Source organism: Arachis stenosperma, chromosome 10 (assembly GCF_014773155.1).
Source record: "Arachis stenosperma cultivar V10309 chromosome 10, arast.V10309.gnm1.PFL2, whole genome shotgun sequence".
Classification (NCBI taxonomy): Eukaryota; Viridiplantae; Streptophyta; class Magnoliopsida; order Fabales; family Fabaceae; genus Arachis; species Arachis stenosperma.
The window spans coordinates 40,434,671-40,448,352 of record NC_080386.1 but is presented as its reverse complement, the minus strand read 5'-3'; the positions used below and the strand labels follow the sequence as shown (position 1 = coordinate 40,448,352).

General features: G+C 39.1%; 1 non-coding gene across 1 annotated transcript; it reads right to left on the bottom strand.

Moving 5' to 3' along the window:
* Positions 1–251: 251 nt before the first annotated feature.
* Positions 252–359, bottom strand: LOC130958776 (small nucleolar RNA R71). Its single transcript, XR_009077882.1, has one exon. It is a non-coding gene; the product is annotated as a small nucleolar RNA R71 (small nucleolar RNA).
* Between the last annotated feature and the right edge of the window lie 13,323 nt (positions 360–13,682).

Sequence of the window (13,682 nt, the reverse complement as noted above, 5' to 3'; positions counted from 1 at the left end):
AACAGAATTGCAAGTTCCATGGACTTCCAATGGAAGATCCTCACCAGTTTTTAGCTGAGTTCTTGCAAATCTGTGACACAGTCAAGACTAATGGGGTTGACCCTGAGGTCTACAGACTGATGCTATTCCCTTTTGCTGTAAGAGACAGAGCTAGAATATGGTTGGACTCACAACCTAAAGACAGCCTGGACTCTTGGGAAAAGCTAGTCAATGCCTTCTTGGCAAAATTCTTTCCACCTCAAAAATGGAGTAAGCTTAGAGTGGAAGTCCAAACCTTCAAACAGAAGGATGGAGAATCCCTCTATGAAGCTTGGGAAAGATACAAACAATTAATCAGAAAGTGTCCCTCAGACATGCTTTCTGAATGGAGCATCATAGGTATTTTCTATGATGGTCTCTCTGAACTATCCAAGATGTCGTTGGATAGCTCTGCTGGAGGATCTCTTCATCTGAAGAAGACGCCTACAGAGGCTCAAGAGCTCATTGAAATGGTTGCAAATAACCAATTCATGTACACTTCTGAAAGGAATCCTGTGAACAATGGGACTAGTCAGAAGAAAGGAGTTCTTGAGATTGACACTCTGAATGCCATACTGGCTCAGAACAAGATATTGACTCAACAAGTCAATTTGATTTCTCAAAGTCTGTCTGGAATGCAAAATGCACCAAACAGTACTAAGGAAGCTTCATCTGAAGAAAAAGCTTATGATCCTGAGAATCCTTCAATGGAAGAGGTGAATTACCTAGGAGAACCCTATGGAAACACCTATAATTCTTCATGGAGAAATCACCCAAATTTTTCATGGAAGAATCAAGAGAGACCTCAACAAGGTTTCAACAACAACAATGGTGGAAGAAACAGGTTTAGCAATGGCAAACCTTTTCCATTATCTTCTCAGCAACAGACAGAGAACTCTAAGCAGAACCCCTCTGACTTAGCAACCATGGTCTCTGATCTAATCAAAACCACTCAAAGTTTCATGACTGAAATAAGGTCCTCCATTAGGAATTTGGAGGCACAAGTGGGACAGCTGAGCAAGAAAGTTACTGAACTCCCTCCTAGTACTCTCCCAAGTAATACAGAAGAAAATCCAAAAGGAGAGTGCAAGGCCATCAACATGGCCGAATTTGGAGAGGAGGAAGAGGAAGTGAACGCCACTGAGAAACATCTCAATGGGCGTGCACTGACCTCCAATGCGTTCCCCAATGAGGAACTATGGGAATCTAAGGCTCAAAATGAGACCATAGAGATTCCATTGGACTTACTTCTGCCTTTCATGAGCTGTGATGAGTATTCCTCCTCTGAAGAGGATGAGTATGTCACTGAAGAGCAAGTTGCTAAATACCTTGGAGCAATCATGAAGCTAAATGACAAGTTATTTGGAAATGAGACTTAGGAGACTGAACCTCCTTTGCTCACCAAAGAACTGGATGACTTGTCTAGGCAGAAATTACCTCAAAAGAGACAAGATCCTGGGAAGTTTTCCATACCTTGTACCATAGGCACCATGACCTTCAAGAAGGCCCTGTGTGACTTAGGGTCAAGTGTGAACCTCATGCCTCTCTCTGTAATGGAGAAGCTAGGGATCTTTGAGGTACAAGCTGCAAGAATCTCACTAGAGATGGCAGACAACTCAAGAAAACAAGCTCATGGACTTGTAGAGAATGTTCTGGTAAAAGTTTAAGACCATTACATCCCTACTGATTTCATAGTCCTAGAGACTGGGAAGTGCATGGATGAATCTATCATCCTTGGCAGACCCTTCCTAGCCACAGCAAAGGCTGTGATTGATGTTGATGGAGGTGAACTGATCATTCAAGTGAATGAAAAATTCTATGTGTTTAAGGCTCAAGGATATCCCTCTATCACCATGGAGAGGAAGCATGAAGAGCTTCTCTCAATTCAGAGTCAAACAGAGCCCCCACAGTCAAACTCTAAGTTTGGTGTTGGGAGGCCACAACCAAACTCTAAGTTTGGTGTTGAACCCCCACATTCAAACTCTAAGTTTGGTGTTGGGAGGTTCCAACATTGCTCTGAGTATCTGTGAGGCTCCATGAGAGCCCTCTGTCAAGCTATTGACATTAAAGAAGCGCTTGTTGGGAGGCAACCCAATGATTATATTTTATCTATTTTCTTTTGTTATTTTATGTTTTTTGTAGGTTGATGATCATAAGAAGTCACAAAATCCATTGAAAAAGCAAAAACAGAATAAAAAACAAGAAGAAAAACAGCACACCCTGGAGGAAGAATTCACTGGCGTTTAAACGCCAGTGAGTCTAGCAGTTGGGCGTTTAACGCCCAGTCTGGCACCATTCTGGGCGTTTAACGCCAGAAAGGGGCACCAGACTGGCGTTAAACGCCAGAAAAGGGCAAGAACCTGGCGTTAAACGCCAGGAATGGGCACCAGCCCGGCGTTTAACGCCAGAAATGGCTCAAAACGTGATTTTTGATGCCATTTGGTGCAGGGATGACTTTTCCTTGACACCACATGATCTGTGGACCCCACAGGATCACCACCAACCCCACCACCCTCTCTCTTCTTCACCCATTCACCAATCACCTCAATACCTCTTCCCCAAAAACCCTTCACCTATCAACTCCCATCTTTCTCTTCACCACTCACATCCATCCTTCATAAAACCCCACCAACCTCACCCTTCAAATTCAAGCCACTTTCCCTCCCAAACCCACCCATAATGGCCGAACCCCATCCCCCCTCTCCTATAAATAACCTTCTTCACTCCTTCATTTTCACACAACCTAAACACCACTTTTCCCCCTCCTTGGCCGAATACATAAGCCACTCCCTTCTTCCTCATTTCTTCTTCTTCTACTCTCTTCTTCCTTCTTTTGCTCGAGGACGAGCAAACCTTTTAAGTTTGGTGTGGTAAAAGCGTTGCTTTTTCGTTTTTCCATAACCGTTTATGGCATCCAAGGCCGGAGAAACCTCTAGAAAGAGGAAAGGGAAGGCAAAAGCTTCCACCTCCGAGTCATGGGAGATGGATAGATTCATCTCAAGGGTGCATCAAGACCACTTCTATGAAGTTGTGGCCTTGAAGAAGGTGATCCCCGAGGTCCCCTTTTCACTCAAAAAGGGTGAATATCCGGAGATCCGCCATGAGATCCGAAGAAGAGGTTGGGAAGTGCTTACCAACCCCATTCAACAAGTCGGAATCTTGATGGTTCAAGAATTCTATGCCAATGCATGGATCACCAAGAACCATGATCAAAGTGTGAACTCGGATCCAAAGAATTATATTACTATGGTTCGGGGGAAATACTTGGATTTTAGTCCGGAAAATGTAAGGTTAGCATTCAACTTGCCCATGATGCAAGGAGATGAACATCCTTACACTAGAAGGGTCAACTTTGATCAAGGTTGACCAAGTCCTCACAGTCATATGTGAAGAGGGCGCACAATGGAAGAGAGATTCAAGAGGGAAGCCGGTTCAATTGAGAAGGCATGACCTCAAGCCCGTGGCTAGAGGATGGTTGGAGTTTATCCAACGCTCAATCATTCCCACTAGCAACCGGTCCGAAGTTACTCTAGACCGGGCCATCATGATTCATAGCATCATGATTGGAGAAGAAGTGGAAGTTCATGAGGTTATAGCCCAAGAACTCTACAAGGTGGCGGACAAGTCTTCCACCTTGGCAAGGTTAGCCTTTCCTCATCTCATTTGTCACCTCTGTTATTCAGTTGGAGTTGACATAGAAGGAGATATCCCCATTGATGAGGACAAGCCCATTACTAAGAAAAGGATGGAGCAAACAAGAGACCCCTCTCATCATGAGATCCCTGAGATACCTCAAGGGATGCACTTTCCTCCACAAGGCTATTGGGAGCAACTAAACACCTCCCTAGGAGAATTGAGTTCCAACATGGGACAACTAAGGGTGGAGCACCAAGAACACTCCATTCTCCTCCATGAAATTAGAGAAGATCAAAGAATCATGAGAGAGGAGCAACAAAGACAAGGAAGAGACATTGAGGAGCTCAAGCACTCCATAAGACCTTCAAGAGGAAGAACAAGCCGCCATCACTAAGGTGGACCCGTTCTTTAATCTCCTTGTTCTTTAATTTTCTGTTTTTCGAAATTTAGTGCTTTATATTATCCATGTTTGTGTCTTATGATCATTAGTGTCTTAGTGTCTATGCCTTAAAGTTATGAATGTCCTATGAATCCATCACCTTTCTTAAGAATTGTTCTTAATTGAAAAAGAAAAGAATTGCATGAATTTTGAATTTTATAATAGTTTAATTATTTTGATGTGGTGGCAACACTTTTGTTCTCTGAATGTATGCTTGAACAGTGCATATGTCTTTTGAATTTGTGGTTCATGAATGTTGGCTCTTGAAAGAATGATGAAAAAGGAGACATGTTACTGAGGATCTGAAAAATCATATAAATGATTCTTGAAGCAAGAAAAAGCAGTGAACACAAAAAAAAAGAAAAGAAAAGAGAAAAACGAAAAAAAAGGGAGGCGAAAAAAAAAAGAAAAAGAAAGAAAAAGAAAGAAATAAAGTTGTGATCCAAGGCAAAAAGAGTGTGCTTAAGAACCCTGGACACCTCTAATTGGGGACTTTAGCAAAGCTGAGTCACAATCTGAAAAAGGTTCACCCAATTATGTGTCTGTGGCATGTATGTATCCGGTGGTAATACTGGAAGACAAAGTGCTTTGGGCCACAGCCAAGACTCAATAAGTAGCTGTGTTCAAGAATCATCATACTTAACTAGGAGAATCAATAACACTATCTGGATTCTGAGTTCCTAAAGAAGCCAATCATTCTGAGTTCCAAAGGATAAAGTGAGATGCCAAAACTATTCAGAGGCAAAAAGCTAAAAGCCCCGCTCATCTAATTAATACTGATCTTCATAGATGTTTTTGGAGTTCATTGCATATTCTCTTCTTTTTATCCTATTTGATCTTCAATTGCTTGGGGACAAGCAACAATTTAAGTTTGGTGTTGTGATGAGCGGATAATTTGTACGCTTTTTGGCATTGTTTTTAGTATGTTTTTAGTATGATCTAGTTAGTTTTTAGTATATTTTTATTAGTTTTTAGTTAAAATTCACTTTTCTGGACTTTACTATGAGTTTGTGTGTTTTTCTGTGATTTCAGGTATTTTCTGGCTGAAATTGAGGGACCTGAGCAAAAATCTGATCCAGAGACTCAAAAGGACTGCAGATGCTGTTGGATTCTAACCTCCCTGCACTCGAAGTGGATTTTCTGGAGCTACAGAAGCCCAATTGGCGCGCTCTCAACGGCGTTGGAAAGTAGACATCCTGGACTTTCCAGCAATATATGATAGTCCATACTTTGCCTAAGATTTGATGGCCCAAACCGGCGTTCAAAGTCACCTACAGAAATTCCAGCGTTAAACGCCGGAACTGGCACCTAAATGGGAGTTAAACGCCCAAACTGGCATAAAAGCTGGCGTTTAACTCCAAGGAGAGTCTCTACACGAAAATGGTTCATTGCTCAGCCCAAGCACACACCAAGTGGGCCCGGAAGTGGATTTTTATGTCATTTACCCATCTTTGTACACCTTAGGCTACTAGTTTTCTATAAGTAGGACCTTTTACTATTGTATTTGACATCTGGGTAGCTATCTTTGAGTTTCATGCTATCTTAGATCATTTGGGAGGCTGGCCATTCGGCCATGCCTAGACCTTGTTCTTATGTATTTTCAACGGTGGAGTTTCTACACACCATAGATTAAGGTGTGGAGCTCTGCTGTACCTCGAGTATTAATGCAATTACTATTGTTCTTCTATTCAATTCCGCTTGTTCTTTGTCCAAGATATCACTTGTTCTTCAACTTGATGAAGGTGATGATCCGTGACACTCATCATCATTCTCACTCATGAACAAAGTGACTGACAACCACTCTTGTTCTACAAGCATATGAGGCTTAGTGAATATCTCTTGGATTCCTGATAACACGATGCATGGTTGATCGCCTGACAACCGAGTGCTCGCTTGACAAACGAGCCAGCCATTCCGTGAGATCAGAGTCTTCGTGGTATAGGCGAGAACTGATGGCGGCATTCAAGAGAATCCGGAAGGTCTAACCTTGTCTGTGGTATTCTGAGTAGGATTCAATGATTGAATGACTGTGACGTGCTTCAAACTCCTAGCAGGCGGGGCGTTAGTGACAGACGCAAAAGGATCGATGGATTTTATTCCGGCCTGACCGAGAACCGACAGCTGATTAGCCATATGCTGTGACAGAGCATGGGAACATTTTCACTGAGAGGATGGGAGGTAGCCACTGACAACGGTGAAACCCTACACGAGCTTGCCATGGAAAGGAGTAAGAAGGATTGGATGAAGACAGTAGGAAAGCAAAGAGACAGAAGGGAAGGCATCTTCATTCGCTTATCTGAAGCTCTCACCAATGATATACATAAGTATCTCTATCTTTATCTTTATGCTTTATTCGTTTATCACTATACCCATTTGAGTCTGCCTGACTGAGATTTACAAGGTGACCATAGCTTGCTTCATAGCAACAATCTCCGTGGGATCGACCCTTACTCGCGTAAGGTTTATTACTTGGACGACCCAGTGCACTTGCTGGTTAGTTGTGCGAAGTTGTGTTTATGCCATGGTATTGAGCACCAAGTTTCTGGAGCCATTACTAGGGATTATTTGAGCTGTGAAAAGTATTGATCACAATTTCGTGCACCATCTCTGCAGTTTCTGAGGAAGGTTCCTCTGAATGACTGCATTGCACTCCTTAGTAAGAGCTACTGTCTCTACTGTCTTTATATGAAGGCATTTATTTAAGAGCCTCTACAAAGGGAATTTTGATCTCCAGCTTCTTAAAAGCTTCTAAGAATTTGGCAAATTGCCTATCCTTTTCTGCTTTCTGGAGTCATTGAGGGTATGGTATCTTGGCCTTGTACTCATCAATCTTAGTTGATGAAGACCGAGTACCTTGTGTCTTGAAAGGGGAGTTACTAGCTTGCTTAGGAGGGTTGTTATCAGTATGTAACTGGCCTCCCTTGCTTGGGCGTTCAACGCCAGGGCTACTATTCCTTTTTGGGCATTCAATGCTAGGGATGGATACCCCTTCTTGGCGTTGAACGCCAATGACATTCCTCCTTGGGCATGCAATGCCTTCAGAGACGTCTTGGACATCAGTTTGGTGTTCCTCTGTTAGCTTTTCTTCCCTTGATCTCCTATTGCCCTGAGGTTAGGTGTTTAAGGATTTTCCACTCCTCAATTGAATAGCCTGGCATTCCTTTGTTATTTTCTTAGATAACTGCTGCCTCGTTTGACTCAGTTGGGCTTCTACATTCCTGTTAGAAGCCTGAGTTTCTTGCAAAGCCTCTTGCAATTCAAGTAGTTGCTGGGCAAGGGCTTGCATTTGCTGAGTCAATGGGCCATCTTGCTCTGGAAGGTTAGGTTCAGTAGATATTACATTAACCTCTCCTTTAATAGAAGTCTCAGTAGCTTAGTACAGATGCTGATTAGTAGCAACTGTCTCAATAAGCTCATGAGCCTCTTCAATGGTCTTTCTCATGTGTATGGAACCACCAGCAGAGTGGTCCAGAGACATTTTAGCCATGTCTAAAAGTCCATAGTAGAAGATGTCTAATTGTACCCATTCTGAAAATATTTCAGTGGGACATTTTCTTAGCATCTTTCTATACCTCTCCCAAGCATCATAAAGAGATTTACTATCTCCTTGTTTGAAGCGTTGGATGTCCAGTCTTAGCTGGGTCATCTTCCTTGGAGGAAAGTACTGATTTAAAAACTTGTCTACTAATTGTTTCCAAGTTTTCAAGCTAGCTTTGGGTTGGTTATCCAACCACCTCTTTGCTTAGTCCTTCACAACAAAAGAAAAAAGCAATAGTCTGTAGACATCTTGGTCTACCCCCTCATTGTGTATTGTGTCAGCAATCATTAAGAAATCTGCCAGAAACTCAGTAGATTCTTTCTGTGGAAGTCCAGAGTACTGGCAGTTCTGTTGTACTAGAGTAATGAGTTGAGGGTTTAGTTCAAAGCTACTTGCTTTGATGGGGGTATGCTAATACTTCTTCCATAGAAGTCAATAGTGAGATTTGTATAAGATCCCAGAATTCTTCTGAACTCTTCATTCTCATTTGGGTTCATGATGAAGAAAGGTAGAAGAAGAAAAGGAATGTGGGATAAACATAAAAAATATTTTTGTTTTTATTTTATTTATTAATTAAATTTGAAAACTAAGGTTAATTAATTAAAAATAATTGAAAATTAATTAATAAATTTTGAAAAAGAAGAGAGAGAAATAGAAGAAGGATTTTCAAAAACAGGAGAGAGAGGAATTAGTTAGGAAGTTTTGAAAAAGAAGGAAGACAAAACAACTAACTAATTAAGAAAGATTTGAATTTAAGATAAGATAGAAGATTAGAGAAGATTTGAATTTAAAATTTGAGATTAGAAAAGATAAGATAAGAAACTAAAAAGATTTGAAAAAGATTTGATTTTTGAAATTTAAAAGAAGATAAGATAGAAAAGATTTTAAATTATAGACAAGATAAATTAGGTAAGAAAGATAAGATAAGGAAGTTAAGAAAAGATAAGTTTTAAATTAAAAAGATTTGAAATCAAAATAAAAAAGTTAGTTTCTAAAAAAGATTTGAACTTTAAAATTTGAAATTTGAATTTTATATTTTAAAATTTGAAATTTTAAAAGAAAGATAAGATAAGAAAGAATCAAACTTTAAAAGAAAAGATTTGAAAAGAAGTTGAAGAAGATAAGATTTGAAATTTGATTTTTAAAGAAGATTTGATTTTGAAATTTGAAATTTGAAATTGAATTTTGAAATTTGAATTTTGAATTTTTAAATTGAATTTTAAATTTTGAATTTGAAATAAGATAAGATTTTGAAAAAGATATGATTTTTGAAAAGATTTGATTTTGAAATTTAAAACTAAGATAAAATAAGATAATGATTTTGAAATTAAATTTTGAAAAATATATTAGAATTTTCGAAAATACTTTTTTATATATTTTTTATTTTTTGACTTAATGAAGAAAGAGAAAAACAACAAAAAGACACCAAAGTTAAAATTTTTAGATCTAAAACACATAAATTTCGAAAATTAAGAAGAAAAACACAAAGAGACACCAAACTTAAAAATTTTAAGATCAAAACAAGAAGAAAAACAAGAACACTTCGAAGATCAAGAAAAACACCAAGAACAAAACTCAAAGAATTCAAAGAAAACAAGAACATGCAAAAGACACCAAATTTAAAAATTTTGAAAACCAAAGCATATAATTTTCGGAATTTTGAAAAGAAAAAACATAAAAAGACACCAAACTTAAGGATTGACACAAGACTCAAACAAAAAACACTTTTTTTTGAAATTTTTGGAAAAGGACACCAAGAAATTCGAAACTTTTACCAAGAACAAGAACTAAAGACTCAAACAAAAGATAAAGATTAATAAAGAAAAGAAAAGATTTTTGAAAAAAATTTTGAAAAAGAAAACAAGAAATAGGTAAGACTCAGAGTAAGAAAAATCAAAAGAAAATACATAGCCAAACACGGAAAAAGTTTTGAAAAGTTTTTGAAAGAAAACAATAAAAAAATTCAAACTTTAAGCAAGAACAAGAACAAAATTAAAAGAATCAAATAAAAAGATCAAGATAAATAAAGAAAAGAAAATATTTTGGAAAGCTTTTTGAAAAGAAAATAAAAGACTCAGATAAAATAAACTACACCTATAAAGAAAAGGAAATTACCTAATCTAAGCAATAAGATAATTGGTGCACGAAATTGTGATCTCTACTTTTTATCACAACTCAAACAATCCCTGGTAATGGCTCCAAAAACTTGGTGCTCAATACCATGGTCTAAACATAATTTCACAACTTCGCACAACTAACCAGCAAGTGCACTGGGTCGTCCAAGTAATAAACCTTACGCGAGTAAGGGTCGATCCCACGGAGATTGTTGGTATGAAGCAAGCTATGGTCACCTTGTAAATCTTAATCAGGCAAATTCAAATGGTTATGGATGATATATGAATAAAGCATAAAATAAAGATAGAGATACTTATGTAATTCATTGGTGAGAATTTCAGACAAGCGTATGGAGATGCTTTGTCCCTTACGTCTCTCTTCTTTCCTGTTGTCTTCATCCAATCCTTCTTACTCCTTTCCATGGCAAGCTGTATATTGGGCATCACCGTTGTCAGTGGCTACAATCCCGCCCTCTCAGTGAAAATGTTCAACGCACCCTGTCACGGCACGGCTAATCATCTGTCGGTTCTCAATCAGGTTGGAATAGAATCCAATGATTCTTTTGCGTCTGTCACTAACGCCCAGCCTTCAGGAGTTTGAAGCTCGTCACAGTCATTCAATCATTGAATCCTACTCAGAATACCACAGACAAGGTTTAGACTTTCCGGATTCTCTTGAATGCCGCCATCAATTCTAGCTTATACCACGAAGATTCTGATTAAGGAATCCAAGAGATAAACATTCAAGCCTTGTTTGCTTGTAGAACGGAGGTGGTTGTCAGGCACACGTTCATAAGTGAGAATGATGATGAGCGTCACATAATCATCACATTCATCAAGTTCTTGGGTGCGAATGAATATCTTAGAATAAGAATAAGCTGAATTGAATAGAAGAACAATAGTAATTGCATTAATACTCGAGGTACAGCAGAGCTCCACACCTTAATCTATGGTGTGAAGAAACTCCACCGTTGAAAATACATAAGAACAAGGTCTAGGCATGGCCGTGAGGCCAGCCCCCAAAACGTGATCAAAAGATTCAAAGATCTAAAGATGATCAAAGATCCAAAGATCCAAAGATCCAAAGATCTAAAGATGAAAATACAATAGCAAAAGGTCCTATTTGTAGAGAACTAGTAGCCTAGGGTTTACAGAAATGAGTAAATGACATAAAAATCCACTTCTGGGCCCACTTGGTGTGTGCTTGGGCTGAGCATTGAAGCTTTTATGTGTAGAGACTTTTCTTGGAGTTAAACGCCAGCTTTTGTGCCAGTTTGGGCGTTTAACTCCCATTCTTGTGCAAGTTCCGGCGTTTAACGCCGGGCAGTTTTGAGCTGATTTAGAACGCCAGTTTGGGCCATCATATCTCAAACAAAGTATGAACTATTATATATTTCTGGAAAGCCCAGGATGTCTACTTTCCAACGCCGTTGAGATCGCGCCAATTGGGCTTCTGTAGCTCCAGAAAATCCACTTCGAGTGCAGGGAGGTCAGAATCCAACAGCATCTGCAGTCCTTTTCAGTCTCTGAATCAGATTTTTGCTCAGGTCCCTCAATTCCAGCCAGAAAATACCTGAAATCACAGAAAAATACACAAACTTATAGTAAAGTCCAGAAAAGTGAATTTTAACTAAAAACTAATAAAAATATAATAAAATCTAACTAAAACATACTAAAAACATACGAAAAACAATGCCAAAAAACGTATAAATTATCCGCTCATCACAACACCAAACTTAAATTGTTGCTTGTCCCCAAGCAACTGAAAATCAAATAAGATAAAGAGAAGAGAATATGCAATGTATTCCAAAAACATCTATGAAGATCAGTATTAATTAGATGACCGGGGCTTTTAGCTTTTTGCCTCTGAACAGTTTTGGCATCTCACTCTATCCTTTGAAATTCAGAATGATTGGCTTCTATAGGAACTCTGAATCCAGATAGTGTTATTGATTCTCCTAGTTAAGTATGATGATTCTTGAACACAGCTACTTTATGAGTCTTGGCCGTGGCCCAAAGCACTCTGCCTTCTAGTATTACCACTGGATACATACATGCCACATACACATAATTGGGTGAACATTTTCAGATTGTGACTCAACTTTGCTAGAGTCCCCAGTTAGAGGTGTCCAGGGTTCTTAAGCACACTCTTTTTGCCTTGGATCACAACTTAATTATTTTTTTCTTTTTTTTTCTCTTTTTTTTTCGTTTTCTCTTTCCTTTTTTTTTTTGAATATTCTCTGCTTTTTCTTGCTTCAAGAATTATTTTTATGATTTTTTAGATCCTCAGTAACATGTCTCCTTTTCCATCATTCTTTCAAGAGCCAACATTCATGAACAACAAATTCAAAAGACATATGCACTGTTCAAGCATACATTCAGAAAATAAAAGTATTGCCACCCCATCAAAATAATTAATCTGTTATAAAATTCAGAATTCATGCAATTCTTCTCTTTTTCAATTAAGAACATTTTTCATTCAAGAAAGGTGATGGATTCATAGGACATTCATAACTTTAAGGCATAGACACTAAAACACTAATGATCATAAGACACAAACATAGATAAACATAAGCATTAAAATTCGAAAAATAGGAAAATAAAGAACAAGGAAATTAAAGAACGGGTCCACCTTAGTGATGGCGGCTTGTTCTTCCTCCTGAAGATCTTATGGAGTGCTTGAGCTCCTCAATGTCTCTTCCTTGCCTTTGTTGTTCCTCTCTCATGATTCTTTGATCTTCTCTAATTTCATGGAGGAGGATGGAATGTTCTTGGTGCTCCACCCTTAGTTGTCCCATGTTGGAACTTAATTCTCCTAGGGAGGTGTTGATTTGCTCCTAATAGTTTTGTGGAGGAAAGTGCATCCCTTGAGGTATCTCAGGGATTTCATGATGAGTGGGATCTTTTGTTTGCTCCATTCTTTTCCGAGTGATGGGCTTGTTCTCATCAATGAGGGTGTCTCCCTCATTGTCAATTCCAACTGAATAACAGAGGTGACAAATGAGATAAGGAAAGGCTAACCTTGCCAAGGTAGAGGACTTGTCCGCCACCTTATAAAGTTCTTGGGCTATAACCTCATGACCTTCTACTTCCTCTCCAATCATGATGCTATGAATCATGATGGCCCGGTCTATAGTAACTTCAGACCGGTTGCTAGTGGGAATGATTGAGCGTTGGATAAACTCCAACCATCCCCTAGCCACGGGCTTGAGGTCATGCCTTCTTAGTTGAACCGGCTTCCCTCTTGAATCTCTCTTCCATTGAGCGCCCTCTTCACAAATGTCTGTGAGGACTTGGTCCAACCTTTGATCAAAGTTGACTCTTCTAGTGTAAGGGTGTTCATCTCCTTGCATCATGGCCAAGTTGAATGCCAACCTTACATTTTCCGGACTAAAATCTAAGCATTTCCCCCGAACCATTGTAAGCCAATTCTTTGGGTCCGGGTTTACACTTTGATCATTGTTCTTGGTGATCCATGTATTGGCATAGAACTCTTGAACCATTAAGATTTCGACTTGTTGAATGGGGTTGGTAAGAACTTCCCAACCTCTTCTTCGAATCTCATGTCGGATCTCTGGGTATTCACTCTTTTTGAGTTTGAAAGGGACCTCGGGGATCACCTTCTTCATGGCTACAACTTCATAGAAGTGGTCTTGATGCACACTTGAGATGAATCTCTCCATCTCCCATGACTCGGAGGTGGAAGCTTTTGCCTTCCCTTTCCTCTTTCTAGAGGTTTCTCCGACCTTGGATGCCATAAATGGTTATGGAAAAACAAAAATCAATACTTTTACCACACTAAACTTAGAAGGTTTGCTCGTCCTCGAGCAAAAGAAGAAAGAAGAGAGTAGAAGAAGAAGAAAATGGAAGGGATGGAGATGGCTTTGTTATTCGGCCAAAGGGAGAAGTAGTGTTTAGGTTGTGTGAAAATAAGGGG